Source organism: Arachis stenosperma, chromosome 1 (genome assembly GCF_014773155.1).
Source record: "Arachis stenosperma cultivar V10309 chromosome 1, arast.V10309.gnm1.PFL2, whole genome shotgun sequence".
NCBI lineage: Eukaryota > Viridiplantae > Streptophyta > Magnoliopsida > Fabales > Fabaceae > Arachis > Arachis stenosperma.
In genome coordinates this window covers 101,862,892-101,870,739 of record NC_080377.1, presented here as the reverse complement: position 1 = coordinate 101,870,739, position 7,848 = coordinate 101,862,892, and positions in this window count along the sequence as shown.

The window sequence follows — 7,848 nt, the reverse complement described above, 5'->3', positions numbered from 1 at the left end:
TGCTGTGACAGGACCTCTTGGTAGCCGTCTACCCCATCTGCCACTGGCAAGACCTTGAGTATCCCTTGAATAGCTTCTTCTGAAATGGGGAGTTGCTTCCAACACACAAAAACTAATTCAAGAAAAAGTGAGTGGTAGTTGGAGTAGAACTCCACCACCCAAGAAAGATTCTCATGAGAAATCCCCATTGTCGCCGCTCAATGCAGGGTATCACAAACTGAACAATATACTTTGGAGGGTGAGAAGAGGTTCAGAATGATAATTTCTTTCAACCATAATGGGGAACATGAGCTCACAGTAGCGGTTGGAAAACCTAGTGGGCTCCCTTGCAGGGTTGTCTTTCTCTTTTTCATCAATATTAATGAAGCTCTTTACCCTCTTGGAGAGAGGCTTAGCTTTTAGTGCATGGTGCCCCTTGGTGGTGGATCTTTGAGGTGCCCTTTTGGTAGACGGCTTCTTCAACACCTTTTCCGTGCCTTTTTTGATGGCCATCCTGAAAAAGAGAGGAAAAGAGAAGATATTAAGCTCAAAGAAACAACACTTGAACAAAAACATGCAAGTGAGAAATAACGCCACAAAAGACTAGGTGTTTTGAAGACATGGTAGCTACAACATGTAGGCAAGACAACAATGGAAACATAGGGCAAGTCACTAGCATGAGATGCAAGAGTGAGATAAGCATGCAAGCAAAAGGCATGAGAGGCATAAGCTCAAGCATCAATAACAAGACAAAGTAGCATATACAAGAAGGGCAATAAGCACAAGTAGGTCATACACATAGTCTAATTCCATGACAAAGAGGCATGCAAAAGAATTAAGGTGGAATTAGAGGGAGTGGAACCACTAGTCTTACAATATGCTACAAAGAATCAAGTCATAAGTAATGAGCATGTGAATGGGAAATATAAGGAGCAATAGGCTCAATGCACATAAAGACAAGCAAGTGTAATGAGAAAGGGCACCAAGTTGAAAGCATCATGTTAAACTTGAATCAAGAACTCATAGGTGCCTTTCAACAAACACTTGGTGTGCAACTTCCAAATAATAAGCCAATTGAGGAAATTCAAAAATGTAGCACCCCCAAAATGCAATACCAAACATCAAACAACACCACATATCAACAAGGAGTTAAAATATATCAAGATAACCCATCAATGCAAGAGATAACTCCAACTTCAACACCCATGGAAAAATAGAAAAAGAAAGCAAGCAAATAAACAAGAATGCATTAATAAAAAATGTAACTAAGAAGAAATAGAAAATAGCAATTAAATGCAACTAATGAAAGAAAAATTGAAACAAAAATAAAGAGAAGGAAGGTGAGTAAAACCTTGAGAGGAGGAAGAAGATAAGGTGAAGTGTAATTGAAGATAGAAGAAGAGTAAAGGAAGAAAGAGAGGAGAAAGAATATGGGATTGCCGGAGGTGGTGGTCGCCGGTGGTAGTGGGCAGAGATAAGGTGGTAGAGGGTGAAGAAGAAAGGAAGAAGGAATGGGAGAAGAAGAATGAAGATTGAAATGAAAACAGGGCGCGCTGCATTTTGGTCGCGTCGTGAACGCGACGCGTGCGCGTCATCCATGCGTACGCGTGGATGAGTAGAAAAGAGTAGGAACACGCGAGCGTCGCCGACGCGTACGCGTGGGTATCAAAATGGGAGAGGACGCGTACGCGTCAAGGGGCGCGCATGCATGGAAGCAGTTGTGCGTTTCGCACGAGGGCAGCATGAAACTCGCTCTCAACTCTTTGGTTTATGTACCAAGAGTTGGCTGCAGGGCAATCGACATGTACGCGTCATGTGACGCGTGCGTGTGGATGGGCAGAAGGAAGAACAACGCGTAAGCATCTCCCATGCTTACGCGTGGGTAGGAGTTGTGCTCCTAGCACAATAGTCGCGCGATGTTCGCGCAACTCTCGAGAAAAAAGTACTAAGAGTTGCAAATGCGCAATCGACGCGTACGCGTCGCCCACGCTTACGCGTGGGTTGCGCGGACAAAATCACGGATGCATGCTTGTCATCCACACTTACGCGTGGATGCGCGAAACAGGGAGGGACGCGTATGCGTCAAGTGACGCGGACACGTGAGAAGGGACATGCGTTGGGCAGAGATGCCATCGACGCGTATGCGTCTGTGACGCTTGCGCGTGGATAGCCCACTTTTTTTATGAATAAATTCTTTGTCAACACAATCTTGGCAGGTATTAAAGCTAAAAAGGGTAAAAACACTAAAAAATCCATCCAATACTCAAAATGACGTGTTTTCTTCAACATTAAGAATCCAACCTAACCAAGATGAATGACAATCTTCATGAACAACGAACAACATAACCAAGGCAAAAAAAATCAAGCAAACCTACACACTCTCTAAAACTAAGCAATCACAAAATCAAGCAAAGAGTCTAAAACTATATGCAAAAGATACAAAAAGGAATATCTTACCATGGTGGGGTGTCTCCCACTGATGTATGGAAAACGATCCAACACGAAACTCACCGACAAGTGTACCGGGTCGCATCAAGTAATAATAACTCACATGAGTGAGGTCGATCCCATAGGGATTGAAGGATTGAGCAATTTTTGTTTAGTGGTTGAGTTAGTCAAGCGAATCAAGTATTGGTTGAGTGATTTGTAGCAGACAGAAACTAAATTGCTTGAAACGTAAAGGGAGAAGGAAGAATTGAAGTAAATTAAAGAGCAAAGAAAGTAAAGAAGCTGAATCTTAAAGTGCAAGTAATATAAGGTGCAGAAACTTGAATTGCAAGAAATATAAATGACTGAAGCTTAAAATGCAAGAAACGTAAATTGTTGGAATTGTAAAAGGAATTGGGAATTGGGATTGCAGAATTTAAATAAGAACAAGTAAATTGCAATAAGCAAAAGAGTAGAAGATGAATCAAATTGAAGTAGATCTCAAACAGAAGAGTAAAAATGCTTTGAGAATTTAAAAACAGAAAGTGACTGATGCTTAATTTGTAGCAATTTAAAAGAAGGTTGAAGATCTCAGGAGTGGAAGAGACTAGAAAACAAGTCTAGATCTCAAATCCTTCCTTGATCCAACAAGAACAATTGCAAAAGAAATAAAGAAAAGTAAATTGCAGAAGAATAGAAGATGAAGCAGTAAACAGAAATTTAAATTCAATTATGCAGAAAAAGTAAACAAGAGATCTCAAGGTGAGATTGAAACAGAAGTTCTTCAATTCTCCACCCAAGATCTAAAGCAAGAAAAATAAAAAAAGTGCTCAAGCAAGAACAAGGAAGAAGAGAGATCAATTCTCCTTCCCAATTCTCTAAGATCTAAATTTAAAAGTAAAAGCTCAAAATGAAAATCAAAGTTTTTGAAAGATCTAGAGGTAAAAGTAAAAAATGAAGGTAAAAAAAAGATCCCCAAACTAAATCAAACTAGCCTCTATTTATACCCTTTCTATTCTTGGATTTTAGAATTTGGATGGGCTTTTAATTTGGTGAAGAAATGAATTAAGTTAGATTTTTAATTGAATTTCAGCCCAAGTTGCTCCTAGGAGGCTGCTCTGCTCTTGTGGAGAGCGGAGCAGTGGCTTATGATGGAGATCCTTGTTGCGCCAAGGCTTGGAGAGGCATCAGGAGATTGCCCTGCTCTTGTGGAGAGCGGAGCAGTGGTGTCTTGTATGGTGAATGAGGTTCCAAATTCGAACCATGGTGGAGACATTTGGACTAATTTCTTTTGTGAAGCAAAGAGAGGTAGTGCCTTGCTTTGAGTGGAAGGCCTCAAGTTCGAATCCTAGTGAAGCCATGTTGGCTTATTTTCCTTGCAGGTAATGTAAGTAGAGCTCCTTGTTGTTTGAGTAAGGCTCCCACTTCGATCCTCAGTGAATGCATTTTGAGGAGCCAATTTTCCTTATTCCCATCAATATAAAGTAGCGCTCAGTTAAGTAAAACAACTGACCGCCCTTGCCCCTTTGGAGTAGCGCCATCTTATTATCCCTCAGGTGCAAGGTTCAAGTCTTAGGGAATGCATTTTAGCAAAATTTGGCTTATTTTCCTTTGTGAGTAGCGCCTCTTCCTCCCTCTTGGTCATGAGTTCGAACATTGTAGCTTTCACTAGCTAACTTTGTCTTTGGATTTATTTTTGAGTGAAGCCCGATAATGCTCCCAAGGAGAGCAGAGCATTGTTTTTCTTTTCCTTGTTTCTTGGCTTCAATTTGTGCTCCGCTCTCAAGGGGAGCAGAGCATTGAAGCATGCCTCCTTGGTTCATTGTTGTGCTCTCTTGGAGAGCATTGTGCTCTTGGAGAGAGCATTGTGGCTTCCTCCTTCAATGTTGCGCCACACTCTTTTCTTTCTTGGGCCACACTTCTTAAGCCATGCTTTCTTGTTTTCTTCTTTTCTTCACCTACAAATAATCAAAACAACCAATCAAAGTATCACCAAATTCACAAGGTTCATAAATCATTCAAATATCAATTAAATTTAGCTTGAACATCATGATTTAGCATCAATTAAAGGGTGGTTGATTGATTCAAATAAACCATGCAATTCCACTCTAAATTACTTACTTATAATGCAAGAAAGTGCATAAAAACTAGTGAAACAAGTGAAATTAGCTTGAAAAATAGGTATATGATGACTTGTCATCACAACACCAAACTTAAATCTTGCTTGTCTCCAAGCAAGCATCAAACATAAGAAGGAATGAAATGAGAAGAGAAGCATGCATATCCTTATTAGGCATATAATTTGAACTTGGTTCATGGAGTTTTTATGCAGACAATGATAACTCAGTTATTGTTTGCTGTTACATAAGAGGTGTTCCCTTAAAGGTTTACTAAACTTGCTGCTACAAGGCCTCATTTATGCTTGTTCCCTTGCTAAATTTTCTTTCTTTGTGACATTATGTAGCATTTATTTTATGAGTTATGCATTAAATCAAACACATACCACCACTAACTTCCATTCTAACTTATGCAACATTGGATATTTACTTTCTAATTCAAACATTTCTCTTTTATTCAAGCATATGGGAAACAAAACAAAATTCAAAATTAAATGATGAATGATAAGCATTATGCAGATCAGCATACTTAATCAAACAATTTCACTTGCAACTAGATGAACTCTTTAGCAAGACATACAAGAATTCCTAAATTAAAACATTTCACAACAACAAGGATCAAGTGTAAATACAACCTTTTGAGTTGCAGCTTTTAATTCTTCCTCCTGTTGCCTCCCTTTTGAGTCATAATGCAAATTGTCTTCAAATGTTAGCTAGTTTCCTGCATAATTCTCAAAAGTTGCTTGCTTCTCAAGCCCTTAAGTGAATGGTTAGTGTTCATACCCTGACCGAGCTCTCCAAACTCGGTAAAGCTGATAGAAGGCCCGACCTCGACCCAAGGCCCACGTTCGAGGTCGGACCTCGGACAAACAGGCCAAAGAAAGGCCCATCAGAAGGAACTAAGCCCAAAACCTAAAGGCCGAAAGGGCCTGGGAAAGGCGGTTCCGCAAAGATAGAGATGAATCTCCCAAAAGATAAGATAAGATAAGAATATCTTATCCAGGGATGATCACAGCCAACTACTATAAATACACTGGAGCACCCAGGTATAACTCATACTCTAATTCTACTTGATATCTGCTTGGACCCATCCTAACTTAAGCATCGGAGTGTCATTGCAGGTACAACCCCCCGCCGTTCAGCACAACCAGCTCGGGTCTCAGACCCACCACCTCGGGCCTTGCCGGAAGACCGAGCTGCACGTTTCAGGTAACCCTCGGAACATTGGCGCCGTTGCCGGGGACCTGGAAGTCATCCCTTTACCATGGCGGACGACCCTCCCAACAATAACCACGCTACATCAGAACAAGAAGAGGAAGTTGACACCGGAGAACGGCCGGACAGCCCTCTATCACCACGCACTCCAGGAGGAAACAAACAGAATCGCCCAAAGACATCACCCCCAGACAAAGATCCACAAAATCCCGAAAGAGAAAAAAGTTCGGAGATTCTGGAAACAGTTCGGGCACAACAAAGCCGGCTGAGACAACTCGAAGAGGACGTAAAGAAGCAGAAGGAAACTGAACAGGATCTGAGAAGGGAAGCTCGCAAACGCAGAGAATTGGAAGAAAAACTGCGAAAGATAGAGGCCAACCTGAAAGATCGGGCGGAACACGGCACCACTCCCGAAAGCAACCATGATCCCTTCACACAAGAGATCATGAAAGAGAAGGTACCGCGAAACTTCAAACCACCAGATATGGACCTCTACGACGGCACCACCGATCCAAGTCATCACCTCAGCAATTTCAGAAGCAGAATGTACTTAGTCGACGCCTCCGACGCGATTCGATGCAAAGCCTTCCCCACCACTCTCACTAAGTCAGCCATGAAGTGGTTCGACAACCTGCCACCAGGATCAATCTCCAGCTTTGAAGACCTGACCAAAAAATTCTTAACAAGGTTCTCTATTCAAAAGGACAAGGCAAAACATGCCCCCAGCCTACTCGGGATCAAACAAGGCAACCAAGAAACTCTCAGAGAGTACATGGAGCGATTCAACAAGGCCTGCCTGGACATACAACACTTGCCCACGGAAGCAGCCATCATGGGACTAGCAAACGGCCTAAAAGAAGGACCGTTTAGCCAATCCCTATCCAAAAGATACCCGACCTCCTTATACGAAGTACAAGAACGGGCAGGAAAGTATATCAACATGGAAGAAACCTCCCAGCTGAGAGACTCTTCCAGGAAGGAGTCAACCTACCCGCCCCGAGATCGAGATCGGGAACAGAAAAAGAAAGAAGAATCCAACTCGGACAAGCCACGAAAATACCACAGCTACACTCCCCTCCGAGTCTCCCTGGTAGACGTCTACAGAGAAGTATGCCACACCGAGAAGATCCCACCACCCAAACCTCTGAAGCACAAGAGAGCAGGAAGAGATCGGTCCGAGTACTGCGAATATCACAGACTCTACGGCCACTCTACTAACGACTGCCACGACTTAAAGAATGTTATAGAAAAGCTAGCCAGAGAGGGAAAACTCGACAGATACATAGCTGAGAAAGGAGAAGAAACCAGAAAGAGAAGACGGGGAGATAACGAAGATCGGGCCGAGCAAACACGAACCCCGCGAACTCCTGAAAGGCACATACACATGATAAACGGAGGTTTCGCAGGGGGAGGGACATCCAAATCCTCACGGAAGAGACACCTCAAAGAAGTCTACCATGTCCGAGAAGACAGCCCCTTACCCGAGTTACCTACTATCTCATTTACCCGAGAAGATGCTCTTGGAATAATACCCGGACACGACGACCCTATGGTGATCACCATCATCCTAGCCAACGCCAACTTACATCGAACCCTGATCGACCAAGGAAGCTCAGCAGATATCCTGTTCAAAGCAGCCTTCGACAAGCTCGGACTCGAAGAAAAAGAGCTAAAAGCCTATCCCACTGACCTGTTTGGACTAGGAGATACCCCGATCCGCCCCTTGGGATACATCTCATTACACACTACCTTTGGAAAAGGCGAGCAAACCAAAACACTAAGCATCGACTACATTGTAATCGACGTCACTTCAGCATACAATGCCCTCATCGGACGACCAACCCTAAACAGACTAGCGGCTATAGTCTCGACCCCACACCTCTATATGAAGTTCCCTACCGCAAAGGGAATCGCTACCCTAAAAGGCGACCAAAAACTAGCACGACGATGCTACAACGAAAGCCTGAGCCTAAAAGGGAAAGAGGTCAACACAATAGAACTCGGGCGAGTCCAAGCCCGAGAAGATCTTCGGCCACAACCAGAAGGAGAGACCGAAAAGATCCAGATCGGGAACACACCCGAGAAAGTAACAAACATAGGGGCAAACCTC